Genomic DNA, 25000 nt, shown 5'->3' on the forward strand with positions numbered 1-25000 from the left:
CTTAATCATACTTTAGCCCTTACCCTAAAAAAATAGGTGAGCAAACAAGGCCAAGTAGGTCTAGAGGGTGTCCTGCTCAGTCTAGTGGCACACTCCTCACTCTGCTGCCTGTTCCTAACGCTAATCTTAACCTAGTCCTAATCCTAACCTTAATCATACTTTAGCCCTAACCCTAAAAAAATAGGTGAGCAAACAAGGCCAAGTAGGTCTAGAGGGTGTCCTGCTCAGTCTAGTGGCACACTCCTCACTCTGCTGCCTGTTCCTAACGCTAATCTTAACCTAGTCCTAATCCTAACCTTAATCATACTTTAGCCCTAACCCTAAAAAAATAGGTGAGCAAACAAGGCCAAGTAGGTCTAGAGGGTGTCCTGCTCAGTCTAGTGGCACACTCCTCACTCTGCTGCCTGTTCCTAACCCTAATCTCAACCTAGTCCTAATCCTAACCTTAATCATACTTTAGCCCTAACCCTAAAAAAATAGGTGAGCAAATAAGGCCAAGTAGGTCTAGAGGGTGTCCTGCTCAGTCTAGTGGCACACTCCTCACTCTGCTGCCTGTTCCTAACGCTAATCTTAACCTAGTCCTAATCCTAACCTTAATCATACTTTAGCCCTAACCCTAAAAAAATAGGTGAGCAAACAAGGCCAAGTAGGTCTAGAGGGTGTCCTGCTCAGTCTAGTGGCACACTCCTCACTCTCCTGCCTGTTCCTAACCCTAATCTTAACCTAGTCCTAATCCTAACCTTAATCATACTTTAGCCCTTACCCTAAAAAAATAGGTGAGCAAACAAGGCCAAGTAGGTCTAGAGGGTGTCCTGCTCAGTCTAGTGGCACACTCCTCACTCTGCTGCCTGTTCCTAACGCTAATCTTAACCTAGTCCTAATCCTAACCTTAATCATACTTTAGCCCTAACCCTAAAAAAATAGGTGAGCAAACAAGGCCAAGTAGGTCTAGAGGGTGTCCTGCTCAGTCTAGTGGCACACTCCTCACTCTGCTGCCTGTTCCTAACCCTAATCTCAACCTAGTCCTAATCCTAACCTTAATCATACTTTAGCCCTAACCCTAAAAAAATAGGTGAGCAAATAAGGCCAAGTAGGTCTAGAGGGTGTCCTGCTCAGTCTAGTGGCACACTCCTCACTCTGCTGCCTGTTCCTAACCCTAATCTCAACCTAGTCCTAATCCTAACCTTAATCATACTTTAGCCCTAACCCTAAAAAAATAGGTGAGCAAACAAGGCCAAGTAGGTCTAGAGGGTGTCCTGCTCAGTCTAGTGGCACACTCCTCACTCTGCTGCCTGTTCCTAACCCTAATCTTAACCTAGTCCTAATCCTAACCTTAATTATACTTTAGCCCTAACCCTAAAAAAATAGGTGAGCAAACAAGGCCAAGTAGGTCTAGAGGGTGTCCTGCTCAGTCTAGTGGCACACTCCTCACTCTGCTGCCTGTTCCTAACCCTAATCTTAACCTAGTCCTAATCCTAACCTTAATCATACTTTAGCCCTAACCCTAAAAAAATAGGTGAGCAAACAAGGCCAAGTAGGTCTAGAGGGTGTCCTGCTCAGTCTAGTGGCACACTCCTCACTCTGCTGCCTGTTCCTAACGCTAATCTTAACCTAGTCCTAATCCTAACCTTAATCATACTTTAGCCCTAACCCTAAAAAAATAGGTGAGCAAACAAGGCCAAGTAGGTCTAGAGGGTGTCCTGCTCAGTCTAGTGGCACACTCCTCACTCTGCTGCCTGTTCCTAACCCTAATCTTAACCTAGTCCTAATCCTAACCTTAATTATACTTTAGCCCTAACCCTAAAAAAATAGGTGAGCAAACAAGGCCAAGTAGGTCTAGAGGGTGTCCTGCTCAGTCTAGTGGCACACTCCTCACTCTGCTGCCTGTTCCTAACGCTAATCTTAACCTAGTCCTAATCCTAACCTTAATCATACTTTAGCCCTAACCCTAAAAAAATAGGTGAGCAAATAAGGCCAAGTAGGTCTAGAGGGTGTCCTGCTCAGTCTAGTGGCACACTCCTCACTCTGCTGCCTGTTCCTAACCCTAATCTTAACCTAGTCCTAATCCTAACCTTAATCATACTTTAGCCCTTACCCTAAAAAAATAGGTGAGCAAACAAGGCCAAGTAGGTCTAGAGGGTGTCCTGCTCAGTCTAGTGGCACACTCCTCACTCTGCTGCCTGCTCCTAACCCTAATCTTAACCTAGTCCTAATCCCAACCTTAATCATAATCTTAATCTAGTCCTAACCCTAACCTAAACCCAAACCTAAACCCTAACCCTAACCCCTAACCCTAACCCCAGTCTTTAACTTAGCCCTAACCTGAATCCAGACCCTAATCCTAGCCTTAATTGAGCTATAGACACACACACAGACAGGCACAAACACCCCCCTTCTCTCTCCCTCTCCCACACACACACACACACACACACACACACACACACACACACACACACACACACCTCCTCCTGTTCACACAGACACGGACATGCACAGACACAACCCCCCTTCTGTGACCCGGGAAAACTCATCCAATAGGATCAGATCCCCAGCCTTGACAAGCAGGCCCCAAATTTGGGCGTAAAGTCCACCCCTAGGGTATGAACAGACAGGGAGGACCCAAAGGGAGGAGAGAGGAGACCCTAATATCGAATATGCTAATTTCAGCCAGAATTCCCAGCAGGAGATGGAGAGGAAACTCACTCCAACCAACTTTAAAAGTTAATAACTCAAAAACTACAGCAGGTAGAAACACGGGGTTTTCTGCGTTGGAAAGAGCTGAAACCCCTCTATAATCCAAGCCACAAACATAAATACCCACCCTGATCCAGATTTAGGTTTCCAAAATAGCCCTGGCCACTCCAGCACAGGGAAATCCAGACGGGGGGAGCACTGACGGCAGAAGCTTGGCGGCATCGCTCAAAGAGGTGAGGATGTTGTCCGCCGTTAGTGTACAACCCCAGGGGGTCCAAAGCGGTAGAAGCTTGGTATCTTTCCGAAAGTATTCTAGCGTCTTGGGGAATACCCGGCTAGAATGGTAGGAAGGCTATCCGCCGGCTTGGACCTCCACCCAAGACTGTCTGGGGGGTGACGTATTGCACGGTACCTACCTTCCCGAGTCTTGGTATCAACCACCTGGCAACGGGTGGTTGGGGCACGGATTCTGGACCCAGGGTCCTGGGAGGCAGTGATTTGTTCGCGGCTGGCCTTGGTCCCCTGGCCTCTGGTTTCCGATCTCTGGCTTCTGTCGGAGTAGGCCCCCACCAGCACTAAGCTGCCTTGGATACCTTGCGGTGTTAACGAACAGGCGGCTTGGGCACAGGATCTGGATGAACTGGGGGTCAGGGAGGCAGTGATCCGTTCGCGGCTGGCCCTGGCCCCTGGGGCTTCTGGAGACTCAGCCCTCACTTTCTCTCTTGGAGAAGGTGCCAGGGTAGGCCCCAGGATGAGACTCACTCACAGGCCCTGTCTGGATGACCTGGGAAACCTTGCGGTGCTAACAAAGGGTCATTTGGGCAGGGGGTAAGTATCCAGCCTCTCTGAGTCCACTTGGACAGCACGCAGGGAAGGTGGTCTGGGGCAAACAGACCTTAAATGGGTGCCCAGTCTTCTATCGGTGATTAGCACCAACAATGCAACAGTACATTTAACAATAGACCTTACCTAACAAGTTAGTTATACGTGACCTCACCTCAGCTTCATCTAAAATACCCTTTAGATCTAAAGCCTAAAATAGGCTACGCGCCCTGAGCATCTATCAGATGCCATAATATTAAAACCTAATTGGACATGGGACACAAGCCTAGGAATGATCAACCTCAGGCTGGCCGCCTCAGATGAGGGTGTATAGTGTTTAAGGCCGAAACACCTGATGACTCTGAGGTACACTACTGATGATGTGTCCTAAAATTATTAAAAACTTACAAACATCACTAAATCAACAATTAAATCTCCTCACTCTATTCAAGAGAAATTTGGGGATTATACACCGTCTAATTTAAAATAAGTCCACACCTGTTCACTCCCTGCTTAACTGTAGCAGTAGGGAGAGAGAACAGGTGAGCAAACAAGGCCAAGTAGGTCTAGAGGGTGTCCTGCTCAGTCTAGTGGCACACTCCTCACTCTGCTGCCTGCTTTTAACCCTAATCTTAACCTAACCCTAACCTTTACCTTAACCCTAACCCCAGCCCCCAACCCTAATCATAACCTAAGCCCTAACCCTAAACCTAACCCTAACCCTAACCTTAATCCTAATCCTAATCTAGTCCTAACCCTAACCCAAGCCTCTAACCCTAACCCCAGCCCCTAACCCTAATCATAACCTAAGCCCTAACCCTAAACCTAACCCTAACCCTAACCTTAATCCTAATCCTAATCTAGTCCTAACCCTAACCCAAGCCTCTAACCCTAAACCCAGCCCCTAACCCTAATCTTAACCTAACTCTAACCCTAAAAAACCCTAACCCTAACCTTAACCTTAACCCTAGCCCCAGCCCCCAACCCTAATCATAACCTAAGCCCTAACCCTAAACCTAACCCTAACCTTAATCCTAATCTTAATCTAGTCCTAACCCTAACCCAACCTTAACCCTAACCCTAACCTTAACCCTAACCCTAACCTTAACCCTAGCCCCAGCCCCCAACCCTAACCCTAATCATAACCTAAGCCCTAACCCTAACCCCTCACTCTGGTGCCTGCTTTTAACCCTAATCTTAACCTAAGCCTAACCCTTACCTTAACCCTAACCCCAGCCCCCAACCCTAATCATAACCTAAGCCCTAACCCTAAACCTAACCCTAACCCTAACCTTAATCCTAATCTTAATCTAGTCCTAACCCTAACCCAAGCCTCTAACCCTAACCCTAAACCCAGCCCCTAACCCTAATCTTAACCTAACCCTAACCCTAAAACCCTAACCCTAACCCTAAACCTAACCCTATTTAGTCTAGCAGTGTGTTCTTCACTCTGCCCTCCTCTCAACAGCTGACTCAATAATCACAGATTTACAAATCATATCAAATCTACTACACCTCAACCTCACACCTATTCCTCATTCTGCTCACATCACTCTAATCATAGGATTTCCAATACACCTCAACCTCACACCTGTTCACTCCCTGCTTTACTGTAGCATTGGGGAGAGGGAACAGGTGAGCAAACAAGGCCAAGTAGGTCTAGAGGGTGTCCTGCTCAGTCTAGTGGCACACTCCTCACTCTGCTGCCTGCTCCTAACCCTAATCTTAACCTAACCCTAACCTTTACCTTAACCCTAGCCCCAGCCCCCAACCCTAATCATAACCTAAGCCCTAACCCTAACCCAACCTTAACCCTAACCCTAACCCTAACCTTAACCTTAACCTTAACCCTAGCCCCAGCCCCCAACCCTAACCCTAATCTTAACCTAACCCTAACCTTTACCTTAACCCTAACCCTAGCCCCCAACCCTAATCATAACCTAAGCCCTAACCCTAAACCTAACCCTAACCCTAACCCTAACCTTAACCCTAGCCCCAGCCCCCAACCCTAAACCTAACTCTAACCCTAACCCTTAACTTCACACCTGTTCACTCCCTGCTTTACTGTAGCATTGGGGAGAGAGAACAGGTGAACAAACAAGGCCAAGTAGATCTAGAGGGTGTCCTGCTCAGTCTAGTGGCACACTCCTCACTCTGCTCGCCTCACTCTGCTCTCTTTAGGCCTACTACAGGACCAAAAGCCCGATAGCAATGCTTAACAAGCGCTGGCCCGTGCACTACCCTTGATCTTCCTACTCAACCATGCAGTCTGATGGATTGTAATGGGGGAAGTCATTGTACATAACAAAAACCTAACCCCTGCCAGAGCCTTCGGACCAAGCATGCTATTTGAGTCTCAGTGGTCTTCTCATGTGACATTTTAGTCCAGTATTAGCACCAGTAATACTCCAATAAAACCAAATAAACCAATAGATCATTACCCTGACCCAAGCCCCTAACCCCAACAATTTCACACCTATTAAGTCCCCTTTTAACACTAATAGAAGAAGCAAAACAAAGCCTAAAACAAGTGCATTCCTCATTCTGCTCACATCACTCTAATCATAGGATTTCCAATACACCTCAACCTCACACCTGTTCACTCCCTGCTTAACTGTAGCATTGGGGAGAGGGAACAGGTGAGCAAACAAGGCCAAGTAGGTCTAGAGGGTGTCCTGCTCAGTCTAGTGGCACACTCCTCACTCTGCTGCCTGCTCCTAACCCTAATCTTAACCTAACCCTAACCTTTACCTTAACCCTAACCCCAGCCCCTAACCCTAATCTTAACCTAACCCTAACCTTAACCCTAACCCCAGCCCCTAACCCTAATCTTAACCTAACCCTAACCTTAACCTTAACCCTAGCCCCAGCCCCCAACCCTAATCATAACCTAAGCCCTAACCCTAACCCCTCACTCTGGTGCCTGCTTTTAACCCTAATCTTAACCTAAGCCTAACCTTTACCTTAACCCTAACCCCAGCCCCCAACCCTAATCATAACCTAAGCCCTAACCCTAAACCTAACCCTAACCCTAACCCTAACCTTAATCCTAATCTTAATCTAGTCCTAACCCTAACCCAAGCCTCTAACCCTAACCCTAAACCCAGCCCCTAACCCTAATCTTAACCTAACCCTAACCCTAAAACCCTAACCCTAACCCTAAACCTAACCCTATTTAGTCTAGCAGTGTGTTCTTCACTCTGCCCTCCTCTCAACAGCTGACTCAATAATCACAGATTTACAAATCATATCAAATCTACTACACCTCAACCTCACACCTATTCCTCATTCTGCTCACATCACTCTAATCATAGGATTTTCAATACACCTCAACCTCACACCTGTTCACTCCCTGCTTTACTGTAGCATTGGGGAGAGGGAACAGGTGAGCAAACAAGGCCAAGTAGGTCTAGAGGGTGTCCTGCTCAGTCTAGTGGCACACTCCTCACTCTGCTGCCTGCTCCTAACCCTAATCTTAACCTAACCCTAACCTTTACCTTAACCCTAGCCCCAGCCCCCAACCCTAATCATAACCTAAGCCCTAACCCTAACCCAACCTTAACCCTAACCCTAACCCTAACCTTAACCTTAACCTTAACCCTAGCCCCAGCCCCCAACCCTAACCCTAATCTTAACCTAACCCTAACCTTAACCCTAGCCCCCAACCCTAATCATAACCTAAGCCCTAACCCTAAACCTAACCCTAACCTTAACCCTAGCCCCAGCCCCCAACCCTAAACCTAACTCTAACCCTAACCCTTAACTTCACACCTGTTCACTCCCTGCTTTACTGTAGCATTGGGGAGAGAGAACAGGTGAACAAACAAGGCCAAGTAGGTCTAGAGGGTGTCCTGCTCAGTCTAGTGGCACACTCCTCACTCTGCTCGCCTCACTCTGCTCTCTTTAGGCCTACTACAGGACCAAAAGCCCGATAGCAATGCTTAACAAGCGCTGGCCCGTGCACTACCCTTGATCTTCCTACTCAACCATGCAGTCTGATGGATTGTAATGGGGGAAGTCATTGTACATAACAAAAACCTAACCCCTGCCAGAGCCTTCGGACCAAGCATGCTATTTGAGTCTCAGTGGTCTTCTCATGTGACATTTTAGTCCAGTATTAGCACCAGTAATACTCCAATAAAACCAAATAAACCAATAGATCATTACCCTGACCCAAGCCCCTAACCCCAACAATTTCACACCTATTAAGTCCCCTTTTAACACTAATAGAAGAAGCAAAACAAAGCCTAAAACAAGTGCATTCCTCATTCTGCTCACATCACTCTAATCATAGGATTTCCAATACACCTCAACCTCACACCTGTTCACTCCCTGCTTTACTGTAGCATTGGGGAGAGGGAACAGGTGAGCAAACAAGGCCAAGTAGGTCTAGAGGGTGTCCTGCTCAGTCTAGTGGCACACTCCTCACTCTGCTGCCTGCTCCTAACCCTAATCTTAACCTAACCCTAATCTTTACCTTAACCCTAACCCCAGCCCCTAACCCTAATCTTAACCTAACCCTAACCTTAACCCTAACCCCAGCCCCTAACCCTAATCTTAACCTAACCCTAACCTTAACCTTAACCCTAGCCCCAGCCCCCAACCCTAATCATAACCTAAGCCCTAACCCTAACCCCTCACTCTGGTGCCTGCTTTTAACCCTAATCTTAACCTAAGCCTAACCCTTACCTTAACCCTAACCCCAGCCCCCAACCCTAATCATAACCTAAGCCCTAACCCTAAACCTAACCCTAACCCCAACCTTAATCCTAATCTTAATCTAGTCCTAACCCTAACCCAAGCCTCTAACCCTAACCCTAAACCCAGCCCCTAACCCTAATCTTAACCTAACCCTAACCCTAAAACCCTAACCCTAACCCTAAACCTAACCCTATTTAGTCTAGCAGTGTGTTCTTCACTCTGCCCTCCTCTCAACAGCTGACTCAATAATCACAGATTTACAAATCATATCAAATCTACTACACCTCAACCTCACACCTATTCCTCATTCTGCTCACATCACTCTAATCATAGGATTTTCAATACACCTCAACCTCACACCTGTTCACTCCCTGCTTTACTGTAGCATTGGGGAGAGGGAACAGGTGAGCAAACAAGGCCAAGTAGGTCTAGAGGGTGTCCTGCTCAGTCTAGTGGCACACTCCTCACTCTGCTGCCTGCTCCTAACCCTAATCTTAACCTAACCCTAACCTTTACCTTAACCCTAGCCCCAGCCCCCAACCCTAATCATAACCTAAGCCCTAACCCTAAACCTAACCCTAACCTTAATCCTAATCTTAATCTAGTCCTAACCCTAACCCAAGCCTCTAACCCTAACCCTAAAAACCCAGCCCCTAACCCTAATCTTAACCTAACCCTAACCTTAACCTTAACCCTAGTCCCAGCCCCCAACCCTAATCATAACCTAAGCCCTAACCCTAACCCTAAAACCCTAACCCTAACCCTAAACCTAACCCTGTTTAGTCTAGCAGAGTGTTCTTCACTCTACCCTCCTCTCAACAGCTGACTCAATAATCACAGATTTACAAATCATATCAAATCTACTACACCTCAACCTCACACCTATTCCTCATTCTGCTCACATCACTCTAATCATAGGATTTTCAATACACCTCAACCTCACACCTGTTCACTCCCTGCTTTACTGTAGCATTGGGGAGAGGGAACAGGTGAGCAAACAAGGCCAAGTAGGTCTAGAGGGTGTCCTGCTCAGTCTAGTGGCACACTCCTCACTTTGCTGCCTGCTCCTAACCCTAATCTTAACCTAGTCCTAATCCTAACCTTAATCATACTTTAGCCCTTACCCTAAAAAAATAGGTGAGCAAACAAGGCCAAGTAGGTCTAGAGGGTGTCCTGCTCAGTCTAGTGGCACACTCCTCACTCTGCTGCCTGTTCCTAACGCTAATCTTAACCTAGTCCTAATCCTAACCTTAATCATACTTTAGCCCTAACCCTAAAAAAATAGGTGAGCAAACAAGGCCAAGTAGGTCTAGAGGGTGTCCTGCTCAGTCTAGTGGCACACTCCTCACTCTGCTGCCTGTTCCTAACGCTAATCTTAACCTAGTCCTAATCCTAACCTTAATCATACTTTAGCCCTAACCCTAAAAAAATAGGTGAGCAAACAAGGCCAAGTAGGTCTAGAGGGTGTCCTGCTCAGTCTAGTGGCACACTCCTCACTCTGCTGCCTGTTCCTAACCCTAATCTCAACCTAGTCCTAATCCTAACCTTAATCATACTTTAGCCCTAACCCTAAAAAAATAGGTGAGCAAATAAGGCCAAGTAGGTCTAGAGGGTGTCCTGCTCAGTCTAGTGGCACACTCCTCACTCTGCTGCCTGTTCCTAACGCTAATCTTAACCTAGTCCTAATCCTAACCTTAATCATACTTTAGCCCTAACCCTAAAAAAATAGGTGAGCAAACAAGGCCAAGTAGGTCTAGAGGGTGTCCTGCTCAGTCTAGTGGCACACTCCTCACTCTCCTGCCTGTTCCTAACCCTAATCTTAACCTAGTCCTAATCCTAACCTTAATCATACTTTAGCCCTTACCCTAAAAAAATAGGTGAGCAAACAAGGCCAAGTAGGTCTAGAGGGTGTCCTGCTCAGTCTAGTGGCACACTCCTCACTCTGCTGCCTGTTCCTAACGCTAATCTTAACCTAGTCCTAATCCTAACCTTAATCATACTTTAGCCCTAACCCTAAAAAAATAGGTGAGCAAACAAGGCCAAGTAGGTCTAGAGGGTGTCCTGCTCAGTCTAGTGGCACACTCCTCACTCTGCTGCCTGTTCCTAACCCTAATCTCAACCTAGTCCTAATCCTAACCTTAATCATACTTTAGCCCTAACCCTAAAAAAATAGGTGAGCAAATAAGGCCAAGTAGGTCTAGAGGGTGTCCTGCTCAGTCTAGTGGCACACTCCTCACTCTGCTGCCTGTTCCTAACCCTAATCTCAACCTAGTCCTAATCCTAACCTTAATCATACTTTAGCCCTAACCCTAAAAAAATAGGTGAGCAAACAAGGCCAAGTAGGTCTAGAGGGTGTCCTGCTCAGTCTAGTGGCACACTCCTCACTCTGCTGCCTGTTCCTAACCCTAATCTTAACCTAGTCCTAATCCTAACCTTAATTATACTTTAGCCCTAACCCTAAAAAAATAGGTGAGCAAACAAGGCCAAGTAGGTCTAGAGGGTGTCCTGCTCAGTCTAGTGGCACACTCCTCACTCTGCTGCCTGTTCCTAACCCTAATCTTAACCTAGTCCTAATCCTAACCTTAATCATACTTTAGCCCTAACCCTAAAAAAATAGGTGAGCAAACAAGGCCAAGTAGGTCTAGAGGGTGTCCTGCTCAGTCTGGTGGCACACTCCTCACTCTGCTGCCTGTTCCTAACGCTAATCTTAACCTAGTCCTAATCCTAACCTTAATCATACTTTAGCCCTAACCCTAAAAAAATAGGTGAGCAAACAAGGCCAAGTAGGTCTAGAGGGTGTCCTGCTCAGTCTAGTGGCACACTCCTCACTCTGCTGCCTGTTCCTAACCCTAATCTTAACCTAGTCCTAATCCTAACCTTAATTATACTTTAGCCCTAACCCTAAAAAAATAGGTGAGCAAACAAGGCCAAGTAGGTCTAGAGGGTGTCCTGCTCAGTCTGGTGGCACACTCCTCACTCTGCTGCCTGTTCCTAACCCTAATCTTAACCTAGTCCTAATCCTAACCTTAATTATACTTTAGCCCTAACCCTAAAAAAATAGGTGAGCAAACAAGGCCAAGTAGGTCTAGAGGGTGTCCTGCTCAGTCTAGTGGCACACTCCTCACTCTGCTGCCTGTTCCTAACGCTAATCTTAACCTAGTCCTAATCCTAACCTTAATCATACTTTAGCCCTAACCCTAAAAAAATAGGTGAGCAAATAAGGCCAAGTAGGTCTAGAGGGTGTCCTGCTCAGTCTAGTGGCACACTCCTCACTCTGCTGCCTGTTCCTAACCCTAATCTTAACCTAGTCCTAATCCTAACCTTAATCATACTTTAGCCCTTACCCTAAAAAAATAGGTGAGCAAACAAGGCCAAGTAGGTCTAGAGGGTGTCCTGCTCAGTCTAGTGGCACACTCCTCACTCTGCTGCCTGTTCCTAACCCTAATCTTAACCTAGTCCTAATCCTAACCTTAATCATACTTTAGCCCTTACCCTAAAAAAATAGGTGAGCAAACAAGGCCAAGTAGGTCTAGAGGGTGTCCTGCTCAGTCTAGTGGCACACTCCTCACTCTGCTGCCTGCTCCTAACCCTAATCTTAACCTAGTCCTAATCCCAACCTTAATCATAATCTTAATCTAGTCCTAACCCTAACCTAAACCCAAACCTAAACCTAAACCCTAACCCTAACCCCTAACCCTAACCCCAGTCTTTAACTTAGCCCTAACCTGAATCCAGACCCTAATCCTAGCCTTAATTGAGCTATAGACACACACACAGACAGGCACAAACACCCCCCTTCTCTCTCCCTCTCCCACACACACACACACACACACACACACACACACACACACACACACACACACACACACACCTCCTCCTGTTCACACAGACACGGACATGCACAGACACAACCCCCCTTCTGTGACCCGGGAAAACTCATCCAATAGGATCAGATCCCCAGCCTTGACAAGCAGGCCCCAAATTTGGGCGTAAAGTCCACCCCTAGGGTATGAACAGACAGGGAGGACCCAAAGGGAGGAGAGAGGAGACCCTAATATCGAATATGCTAATTTCAGCCAGAATTCCCAGCAGGAGATGGAGAGGAAACTCACTCCAACCAACTTTAAAAGTTAATAACTCAAAAACTACAGCAGGTAGAAACACGGGGTTTTCTGCGTTGGAAAGAGCTGAAACCCCTCTATAATCCAAGCCACAAACATAAATACCCACCCTGATCCAGATTTAGGTTTCCAAAATAGCCCTGGCCACTCCAGCACAGGGAAATCCAGACGGGGGGAGCACTGACGGCAGAAGCTTGGCGGCATCGCTCAAAGAGGTGAGGATGTTGTCCGCCGTTAGTGTACAACCCCAGGGGGTCCAAAGCGGTAGAAGCTTGGTATCTTTCCGAAAGTATTCTAGCGTCTTGGGGAATACCCGGCTAGAATGGTAGGAAGGCTATCCGCCGGCTTGGACCTCCACCCAAGACTGTCTGGGGGGTGACGTATTGCACGGTACCTACCTTCCCGAGTCTTGGTATCAACCACCTGGCAACGGGTGGTTGGGGCACGGATTCTGGACCCAGGGTCCTGGGAGGCAGTGATTTGTTCGCGGCTGGCCTTGGTCCCCTGGCCTCTGGTTTCCGATCTCTGGCTTCTGTCGGAGTAGGCCCCCACCAGCACTAAGCTGCCTTGGATACCTTGCGGTGTTAACGAACAGGCGGCTTGGGCACAGGATCTGGATGAACTGGGGGTCAGGGAGGCAGTGATCCGTTCGCGGCTGGCCCTGGCCCCTGGGGCTTCTGGAGACTCAGCCCTCACTTTCTCTCTTGGAGAAGGTGCCAGGGTAGGCCCCAGGATGAGACTCACTCACAGGCCCTGTCTGGATGACCTGGGAAACCTTGCGGTGCTAACAAAGGGTCATTTGGGCAGGGGGTAAGTATCCAGCCTCTCTGAGTCCACTTGGACAGCACGCAGGGAAGGTGGTCTGGGGCAAACAGACCTTAAATGGGTGCCCAGTCTTCTATCGGTGATTAGCACCAACAATGCAACAGTACATTTAACAATAGACCTTACCTAACAAGTTAGTTATACGTGACCTCACCTCAGCTTCATCTAAAATACCCTTTAGATCTAAAGCCTAAAATAGGCTACGCGCCCTGAGCATCTATCAGATGCCATAATATTAAAACCTAATTGGACATGGGACACAAGCCTAGGAATGATCAACCTCAGGCTGGCCGCCTCAGATGAGGGTGTATAGTGTTTAAGGCCGAAACACCTGATGACTCTGAGGTACACTACTGATGATGTGTCCTAAAATTATTAAAAACTTACAAACATCACTAAATCAACAATTAAATCTCCTCACTCTATTCAAGAGAAATTTGGGGATTATACACCGTCTAATTTAAAATAAGTCCACACCTGTTCACTCCCTGCTTAACTGTAGCAGTAGGGAGAGAGAACAGGTGAGCAAACAAGGCCAAGTAGGTCTAGAGGGTGTCCTGCTCAGTCTAGTGGCACACTCCTCACTCTGCTGCCTGCTTTTAACCCTAATCTTAACCTAACCCTAACCTTTACCTTAACCCTAACCCCAGCCCCCAACCCTAATCATAACCTAAGCCCTAACCCTAAACCTAACCCTAACCCTAACCTTAATCCTAATCCTAATCTAGTCCTAACCCTAACCCAAGCCTCTAACCCTAACCCCAGCCCCTAACCCTAATCATAACCTAAGCCCTAACCCTAAACCTAACCCTAACCCTAACCTTAATCCTAATCCTAATCTAGTCCTAACCCTAACCCAAGCCTCTAACCCTAAACCCAGCCCCTAACCCTAATCTTAACCTAACTCTAACCCTAAAAAACCCTAACCCTAACCTTAACCTTAACCCTAGCCCCAGCCCCCAACCCTAATCATAACCTAAGCCCTAACCCTAACCCTAAAACCCTAACCCTAACCCTAAACCTAACCCTGTTTAGTCTAGCAGTGTGTTCTTCACTCTGCCCTCCTCTCAACAGCTGACTCAATAATCACAGATTTACAAATCATATCAAATCTACTACACCTCAACCTCACACCTATTCCTCATTCTGCTCACATCACTCTAATCATAGGATTTCCAATACACCTCAACCTCACACCTGTTCACTCCCTGCTTTACTGTAGCATTGGGGAGAGGGAACAGGTGAGCAAACAAGGCCAAGTAGGTCTAGAGGGTGTCCTGCTCAGTCTAGTGGCACACTCCTCACTCTGCTGCCTGCTCCTAACCCTAATCTTAACCTAACCCTAACCTTTACCTTAACCCTAGCCCCAGCCCCCAACCCTAATCATAACCTAAGCCCTAACCCTAAACCTAACCCTAACCTTAATCCTAATCTTAATCTAGTCCTAACCCTAACCCAACCTTAACCCTAACCCTAACCTTAACCCTAACCCTAACCTTAACCCTAGCCCCAGCCCCCAACCCTAACCCTAATCTTAACCTAACCCTAACCTTAACCTTAACCCTAACCCCAGCCCCCAACCCTAATCATAACCTAAGCCCTAACCCTAAACCTAACCCTAACCCTAACCCTAACCTTAACCCTAGCCCCAGCCCCCAACCCTAAACCTAACTCTAACCCTAACCCTTAACTTCACACCTGTTCACTCCCTGCTTTACTGTAGCATTGGGGAGAGAGAACAGGTGAACAAACAAGGCCAAGTAGGTCTAGAGGGTGTCCTGCTCAGTCTAGTGGCACACTCCTCACTCTGCTCGCCTCACTCTGCTCTCTTTAGGCCTACTACAGGACCAAAAGCCCGATAGCAATGCTTAACAAGCGCTGGCCCGTGCACTACCCTTGATCTTCCTACTCAACCATGCAGTCTGATGGATTGTAATGGGGGAAGTCATTGTACATAACAAAAACCTAACCCCTGCCAGAGCCTTCGGACCAAGCATGCTATTTGAGTCTCAGTGGTCTTCTCATATGACATTTTAGTCCAGTATTAGCACCAGTAATACTCCAATAAAACCAAATAAACCAATAGATCATTACCCTGACCCAAGCCCCTAACCCCAACAATTTCACACCTATTAAGTCCCCTTTTAACACTAATAGAAGAAGCAAAACAAAGCCTAAAACAAGTGCATTCCTCATTCTGCTCACATCACTCTAATCATAGGATTTCCAATACACCTCAACCTCACACCTGTTCACTCCCTGCTTTACTGTAGCATTGGGGAGAGGGAACAGGTGAGCAAACAAGGCCAAGTAGGTCTAGAGGGTGTCCTGCTCAGTCTAGTGGCACACTCCTCACTCTGCTGCCTGCTCCTAACCCTAATCTTAACCTAACCCTAACCTTTACCTTAACCCTAACCCCAGCCCCTAACCCTAATCTTAACCTAACCCTAACCTTAACCCTAACCCCAGCCCCTAACCCTAATCTTAACCTAACCCTAACCTTAACCTTAACCCTAGCCCCAGCCCCCAACCCTAATCATAACCTAAGCCCTAACCCTAACCCCTCACTCTGGTGCCTGCTTTTAACCCTAATCTTAACCTAAGCCTAACCTTTACCTTAACCCTAACCCCAGCCCCCAACCCTAATCATAACCTAAGCCCTAACCCTAAACCTAACCCTAACCTTAATCCTAATCTTAATCTAGTCCTAACCCTAACCCAAGCCTCTAACCCTAACCCTAAACCCAGCCCCTAACCCTAATCTTAACCTAACCCTAACCCTAAAACCCTAACCCTAACCCTAAACCTAACCCTATTTAGTCTAGCAGTGTGTTCTTCACTCTGCCCTCCTCTCAACAGCTGACTCAATAATCACAGATTTACAAATCATATCAAATCTACTACACCTCAACCTCACACCTATTCCTCATTCTGCTCACATCACTCTAATCATAGGATTTCCAATACACCTCAACCTCACACCTGTTCACTCCCTGCTTTACTGTAGCATTGGGGAGAGGGAACAGGTGAGCAAACAAGGCCAAGTAGGTCTAGAGGGTGTCCTGCTCAGTCTAGTGGCACACTCCTCACTCTGCTGCCTGCTCCTAACCCTAATCTTAACCTAACCCTAACCTTTACCTTAACCCTAGCCCCAGCCCCCAACCCTAATCATAACCTAAGCCCTAACCCTAACCCAACCTTAACCCTAACCCTAACCCTAACCTTAACCTTAACCTTAACCCTAGCCCCAGCCCCCAACCCTAACCCTAATCTTAACCTAACCCTAACCTTTACCTTAACCCTAACCCTAGCCCCCAACCCTAATCATAACCTAAGCCCTAACCCTAAACCTAACCCTAACCCTAACCCTAACCTTAACCCTAGCCCCAGCCCCCAACCCTAAACCTAACTCTAACCCTAACCCTTAACTTCACACCTGTTCACTCCCTGCTTTACTGTAGCATTGGGGAGAGAGAACAGGTGAACAAACAAGGCCAAGTAGATCTAGAGGGTGTCCTGCTCAGTCTAGTGGCACACTCCTCACTCTGCTCGCCTCACTCTGCTCTCTTTAGGCCTACTACAGGACCAAAAGCCCGATAGCAATGCTTAACAAGCGCTGGCCCGTGCACTACCCTTGATCTTCCTACTCAACCATGCAGTCTGATGGATTGTAATGGGGGAAGTCATTGTACATAACAAAAACCTAACCCCTGCCAGAGCCTTCGGACCAAGCATGCTATTTGAGTCTCAGTGGTCTTCTCATGTGACATTTTAGTCCAGTATTAGCACCAGTAATACTCCAATAAAACCAAATAAACCAATAGATCATTACCCTGACCCAAGCCCCTAACCCCAACAATTTCACACCTATTAAGTCCCCTTTTAACACTAATAGAAGAAGCAAAACAAAGCCTAAAACAAGTGCATTCCTCATTCTGCTCACATCACTCTAATCATAGGATTTCCAATACACCTCAACCTCACACCTGTTCACTCCCTGCTTAACTGTAGCATTGGGGAGAGGGAACAGGTGAGCAAACAAGGCCAAGTAGGTCTAGAGGGTGTCCTGCTCAGTCTAGTGGCACACTCCTCACTCTGCTGCCTGCTCCTAACCCTAATCTTAACCTAACCCTAACCTTTACCTTAACCCTAACCCCAGCCCCTAACCCTAATCTTAACCTAACCCTAACCTTAACCCTAACCCCAGCCCCTAACCCTAATCTTAACCTAACCCTAACCTTAACCTTAACCCTAGCCCCAGCCCCCAACCCTAATCATAACCTAAGCCCTAACCCTAACCCCTCACTCTGGTGCCTGCTTTTAACCCTAATCTTAACCTAAGCCTAACCTTTACCTTAACCCTAACCCCAGCCCCCAACCCTAATCATAACCTAAGCCCTAACCCTAAACCTAACCCTAACCCTAACCCTAACCTTAATCCTAATCTTAATCTAGTCCTAACCCTAACCCAAGCCTCTAACCCTAACCCTAAACCCAGCCCCTAACCCTAATCTTAACCTAACCCTAACCCTAAAACCCTAACCCTAACCCTAAACCTAACCCTATTTAGTCTAGCAGTGTGTTCTTCACTCTGCCCTCCTCTCAACAGCTGACTCAATAATCACAGATTTACAAATCATATCAAATCTACTACACCTCAACCTCACACCTATTCCTCATTCTGCTCACATCACTCTAATCATAGGATTTCCAATACACCTCAACCTCACACCTGTTCACTCCCTGCTTTACTGTAGCATTGGGGAGAGGGAACAGGTGAGCAAACAAGGCCAAGTAGGTCTAGAGGGTGTCCTGCTCAGTCTAGTGGCACACTCCTCACTCTGCTGCCTGCTCCTAACCCTAATCTTAACCTAACCCTAACCTTTACCTTAACCCTAACCCCAGCCCCCAACCCTAATCATAACCTAAGCCCTAACCCTAACCCAACCTTAACCCTAACCCTAACCCTAACCTTAACCTTAACCTTAACCCTAGCCCCAGCCCCCAACCCTAACCCTAATCTTAACCTAACCCTAACCTTAACCCTAGCCCCCAACCCTAATCATAACCTAAGCCCTAACCCTAAACCTAACCCTAACCTTAACCCTAGCCCCAGCCCCCAACCCTAAACCTAACTCTAACCCTAACCCTTAACTTCACACCTGTTCACTCCCTGCTTTACTGTAGCATTGGGGAGAGAGAACAGGTGAACAAACAAGGCCAAGTAGATCTAGAGGGTGTCCTGCTCAGTCTAGTGGCACACTCCTCACTCTGCTCGCCTCACTCTGCTCTCTTTAGGCCTACTACAGGACCAAAAGCCCGATAGCAATGCTTAACAAGCGCTGGCCCGTGCACTACCCTTGATCTTCCTACTCAACCATGCAGTCTGATGGATTGTAATGGGGGAAGTCATTGTACATAACAAAAACCTAACCCCTGCCAGAGCCTTCGGACCAAGCATGCTATTTGAGTCTCAGTGGTCTTCTCATGTGACATTTTAGTCCAGTATTAGCACCAGTAATACTCCAATAAAACCAAATAAACCAATAGATCATTACCCTGACCCAAGCCCCTAACCCCAACAATTTCACACCTATTAAGTCCCCTTTTAACACTAATAGAAGAAGCAAAACAAAGCCTAAAACAAGTGCATTCCTCATTCTGCTCACATCACTCTAATCATAGGATTTCCAATACACCTCAACCTCACACCTGTTCACTCCCTGCTTTACTGTAGCATTGGGGAGAGGGAACAGGTGAGCAAACAAGGCCAAGTAGGTCTAGAGGGTGTCCTGCTCAGTCTAGTGGCACACTCCTCACTCTGCTGCCTGCTCCTAACCCTAATCTTAACCTAACCCTAATCTTTACCTTAACCCTAACCCCAGCCCCTAACCCTAATCTTAACCTAACCCTAACCTTAACCCTAACCCCAGCCCCTAACCCTAATCTTAACCTAACCCTAACCTTAACCTTAACCCTAGCCCCAGCCCCCAACCCTAATCATAACCTAAGCCCTAACCCTAACCCCTCACTCTGGTGCCTGCTTTTAACCCTAATCTTAACCTAAGCCTAACCCTTACCTTAACCCTAACCCCAGCCCCCAACCCTAATCATAACCTAAGCCCTAACCCTAAACCTAACCCTAACCCTAACCTTAATCCTAATCTTAATCTAGTCCTAACCCTAACCCAAGCCTCTAACCCTAACCCTAAACCCAGCCCCTAACCCTAATCTTAACCTAACCCTAACCCTAAAACCCTAACCCTAACCCTAAACCTAACCCTATTTAGTCTAGCAGTGTGTTCTTCACTCTGCCCTCCTCTCAACAGCTGACTCAATAATCACAGATTTACAAATCATATCAAATCTACTACACCTCAACCTCACACCTATTCCTCATTCTGCTCACATCACTCTAATCATAGGATTTCCAATACACCTCAACCTCACACCTGTTCACTCCCTGCTTTACTGTAGCATTGGGGAGAGGGAACAGGTGAGCAAACAAGGCCAAGTAGGTCTAGAGGGTGTCCTGCTCAGTCTAGTGGCACACTCCTCACTCTGCTGCCTGCTCCTAACCCTAATCTTAACCTAACCCTAACCTTTACCTTAACCCTAGCCCCAGCCCCCAACCCTAATCATAACCTAAGCCCTAACCCTAAACCTAACCCTAACCTTAATCCTAATCTTAATCTAGTCCTAACCCTAACCCAAGCCTCTAACCCTAACCCTAAAAACCCAGCCCCTAACCCTAATCTTAACCTAACCCTAACCTTAACCTTAACCCTAGTCCCAGCCCCCAACCCTAATCATAACCTAAGCCCTAACCCTAACCCTAAAACCCTAACCCTAACCCTAAACCTAACCCTGTTTAGTCTAGCAGAGTGTTCTTCACTCTACCCTCCTCTCAACAGCTGACTCAATAATCACAGATTTACAAATCATATCAAATCTACTACACCTCAACCTCACACCTATTCCTCATTCTGCTCACATCACTCTAATCATAGGATTTTCAATACACCTCAACCTCACACCTGTTCACTCCCTGCTTTACTGTAGCATTGGGGAGAGGGAACAGGTGAGCAAACAAGGCCAAGTAGGTCTAGAGGGTGTCCTGCTCAGTCTAGTGGCACACTCCTCACTTTGCTGCCTGCTCCTAACCCTAATCTTAACCTAGTCCTAATCCTAACCTTAATCATACTTTAGCCCTTACCCTAAAAAAATAGGTGAGCAAACAAGGCCAAGTAGGTCTAGAGGGTGTCCTGCTCAGTCTAGTGGCACACTCCTCACTCTGCTGCCTGTTCCTAACGCTAATCTTAACCTAGTCCTAATCCTAACCTTAATCATACTTTAGCCCTAACCCTAAAAAAATAGGTGAGCAAACAAGGCCAAGTAGGTCTAGAGGGTGTCCTGCTCAGTCTAGTGGCACACTCCTCACTCTGCTGCCTGTTCCTAACGCTAATCTTAACCTAGTCCTAATCCTAACCTTAATCATACTTTAGCCCTAACCCTAAAAAAATAGGTGAGCAAACAAGGCCAAGTAGGTCTAGAGGGTGTCCTGCTCAGTCTAGTGGCACACTCCTCACTCTGCTGCCTGTTCCTAACCCTAATCTCAACCTAGTCCTAATCCTAACCTTAATCATACTTTAGCCCTAACCCTAAAAAAATAGGTGAGCAAATAAGGCCAAGTAGGTCTAGAGGGTGTCCTGCTCAGTCTAGTGGCACACTCCTCACTCTGCTGCCTGTTCCTAACGCTAATCTTAACCTAGTCCTAATCCTAACCTTAATCATACTTTAGCCCTAACCCTAAAAAAATAGGTGAGCAAACAAGGCCAAGTAGGTCTAGAGGGTGTCCTGCTCAGTCTAGTGGCACACTCCTCACTCTCCTGCCTGTTCCTAACCCTAATCTTAACCTAGTCCTAATCCTAACCTTAATCATACTTTAGCCCTTACCCTAAAAAAATAGGTGAGCAAACAAGGCCAAGTAGGTCTAGAGGGTGTCCTGCTCAGTCTAGTGGCACACTCCTCACTCTGCTGCCTGTTCCTAACGCTAATCTTAACCTAGTCCTAATCCTAACCTTAATCATACTTTAGCCCTAACCCTAAAAAAATAGGTGAGCAAACAAGGCCAAGTAGGTCTAGAGGGTGTCCTGCTCAGTCTAGTGGCACACTCCTCACTCTGCTGCCTGTTCCTAACCCTAATCTCAACCTAGTCCTAATCCTAACCTTAATCATACTTTAGCCCTAACCCTAAAAAAATAGGTGAGCAAATAAGGCCAAGTAGGTCTAGAGGGTGTCCTGCTCAGTCTAGTGGCACACTCCTCACTCTGCTGCCTGTTCCTAACCCTAATCTCAACCTAGTCCTAATCCTAACCTTAATCATACTTTAGCCCTAACCCTAAAAAAATAGGTGAGCAAACAAGGCCAAGTAGGTCTAGAGGGTGTCCTGCTCAGTCTAGTGGCACACTCCTCACTCTGCTGCCTGTTCCTAACCCTAATCTTAACCTAGTCCTAATCCTAACCTTAATTATACTTTAGCCCTAACCCTAAAAAAATAGGTGAGCAAACAAGGCCAAGTAGGTCTAGAGGGTGTCCTGCTCAGTCTAGTGGCACACTCCTCACTCTGCTGCCTGTTCCTAACCCTAATCTTAACCTAGTCCTAATCCTAACCTTAATCATACTTTAGCCCTAACCCTAAAAAAATAGGTGAGCAAACAAGGCCAAGTAGGTCTAGAGGGTGTCCTGCTCAGTCTGGTGGCACACTCCTCACTCTGCTGCCTGTTCCTAACGCTAATCTTAACCTAGTCCTAATCCTAACCTTAATCATACTTTAGCCCTAACCCTAAAAAAATAGGTGAGCAAACAAGGCCAAGTAGGTCTAGAGGGTGTCCTGCTCAGTCTAGTGGCACACTCCTCACTCTGCTGCCTGTTCCTAACGCTAATCTTAACCTAGTCCTAATCCTAACCTTAATCATACTTTAGCCCTAACCCTAAAAAAATAGGTGAGCAAACAAGGCCAAGTAGGTCTAGAGGGTGTCCTGCTCAGTCTGGTGGCACACTCCTCACTCTGCTGCCTGTTCCTAACGCTAATCTTAACCTAGTCCTAATCCTAACCTTAATCATACTTTAGCCCTAACCCTAAAAAAATAGGTGAGCAAATAAGGCCAAGTAGGTCTAGAGGGTGTCCTGCTCAGTCTAGTGGCACACTCCTCACTCTGCTGCCTGTTCCTAACCCTAATCTTAACCTAGTCCTAATCCTAACCTTAATCATACTTTAGCCCTTACCCTAAAAAAATAGGTGAGCAAACAAGGCCAAGTAGGTCTAGAGGGTGTCCTGCTCAGTCTAGTGGCACACTCCTCACTCTGCTGCCTGCTCCTAACCCTAATCTTAACCTAGTCCTAATCCCAACCTTAATCATAATCTTAATCTAGTCCTAACCCTAACCTAAACCCAAACCTAAACCTAAACCCTAACCCTAACCCCTAACCCTAACCCCAGTCTTTAACTTAGCCCTAACCTGAATCCAGACCCTAATCCTAGCCTTAATTGAGCTATAGACACACACACAGACAGGCACAAACACCCCCCTTCTCTCTCCCTCTCCCCCACACACACACACACACACACACACACACACACACACACACACACACACACACACACACACACACACCTCCTCCTGTTCACACAGACACGGACATGCACAGACACAACCCCCCTTCTGTGACCCGGGAAAACTCATCCAATAGGATCAGATCCCCAGCCTTGACAAGCAGGCCCCAAATTTGGGCGTAAAGTCCACCCCTAGGGTATGAACAGACAGGGAGGACCCAAAGGGAGGAGAGAGGAGACTCTAATATCGAATATGCTAATTTCAGCCAGAATTCCCAGCAGGAGATGGAGAGGAAACTCACTCCAACCAACTTTAAAAGTTAATAACTCAAAAACTACAGCAGGTAGAAACACGGGGTTTTCTGCGTTGGAAAGAGCTGAAACCCCTCTATAATCCAAGCCACAAACATAAATACCCACCCTGATCCAGATTTAGGTTTCCAAAATAGCCCTGGCCACTCCAGCACAGGGAAATCCAGACGGGGGGAGCACTGACGGCAGAAGCTTGGCGGCATCGCTCAAAGAGGTGAGGATGTTGTCCGCCGTTAGTGTACAACCCCAGGGGGTCCAAAGCGGTAGAAGCTTGGTATCTTTCCGAAAGTATTCTAGCGTCTTGGGGAATACCCGGCTAGAATGGTAGGAAGGCTATCCGCCGGCTTGGACCTCCACCCAAGACTGTCTGGGGGGTGACGTATTGCACGGTACCTACCTTCCCGAGTCTTGGTATCAACCACCTGGCAACGGGTGGTTGGGGCACGGATTCTGGACCCAGGGTCCTGGGAGGCAGTGATTTGTTCGCGGCTGGCCTTGGTCCCCTGGCCTCTGGTTTCCGATCTCTGGCTTCTGTCGGAGTAGGCCCCCACCAGCACTAAGCTGCCTTGGATACCTTGCGGTGTTAACGAACAGGCGGCTTGGGCACAGGATCTGGATGAACTGGGGGTCAGGGAGGCAGTGATCCGTTCGCGGCTGGCCCTGGCCCCTGGGGCTTCTGGAGACTCAGCCCTCACTTTCTCTCTTGGAGAAGGTGCCAGGGTAGGCCCCAGGATGAGACTCACTCACAGGCCCTGTCTGGATGACCTGGGAAACCTTGCGGTGCTAACAAAGGGTCATTTGGGCAGGGGGTAAGTATCCAGCCTCTCTGAGTCCACTTGGACAGCACGCAGGGAAGGTGGTCTGGGGCAAACAGACCTTAAATGGGTGCCCAGTCTTCTATCGGTGATTAGCACCAACAATGCAACAGTACATTTAACAATAGACCTTACCTAACAAGTTAGTTATACGTGACCTCACCTCAGCTTCATCTAAAATACCCTTTAGATCTAAAGCCTAAAATAGGCTACGCGCCCTGAGCATCTATCAGATGCCATAATATTAAAACCTAATTGGACATGGGACACAAGCCTAGGAATGATCAACCTCAGGCTGGCCGCCTCAGATGAGGGTGTATAGTGTTTAAGGCCGAAACACCTGATGACTCTGAGGTACACTACTGATGATGTGTCCTAAAATTATTAAAAACTTACAAACATCACTAAATCAACAATTAAATCTCCTCACTCTATTCAAGAGAAATTTGGGGATTATACACCGTCTAATTTAAAATAAGTCCACACCTGTTCACTCCCTGCTTAACTGTAGCATTAGGGAGAGAGAACAGGTGAGCAAACAAGGCCAAGTAGGTCTAGAGGGTGTCCTGCTCAGTCTAGTGGCACACTCCTCACTCTGCTGCCTGTTCCTAACCCTAATCTTAACCTAACCCTAACCTTTACCTTAACCCTAACCCCAGCCCCCAACCCTAAACCTAACTCTAACCCTAACCCTTAACTTCACACCTGTTCACTCCCTGCTTAACTGTAGCAGTAGGGAGAGAGAACAGGTGAGCAAACAAGGCCAAGTAGGTCTAGAGGGTGTCCTGCTCAGTCTAGTGGCACACTCCTCACTCTGCTGCCTGTTCCTAACCCTAATCTTAACCTAACCCTAACCTTTACCTTAACCCTAACCCCAGCCCCCAACCCTAATCATAACCTAAGCCCTAACCCTAAACCTAACCCTAACCCTAACCTTAATCCTAATCCTAATCTAGTCCTAACCCTAACCCAAGCCTCTAACCCTAACCCCAGCCCCTAACCCTAATCATAACCTAAGCCCTAACCCTAAACCTAACCCTAACCCTAACCTTAATCCTAATCCTAATCTAGTCCTAACCCTAACCCAAGCCTCT

Source organism: Salminus brasiliensis, chromosome 10 (genome assembly GCF_030463535.1).
Source record: "Salminus brasiliensis chromosome 10, fSalBra1.hap2, whole genome shotgun sequence".
NCBI lineage: Eukaryota > Metazoa > Chordata > Actinopteri > Characiformes > Bryconidae > Salminus > Salminus brasiliensis.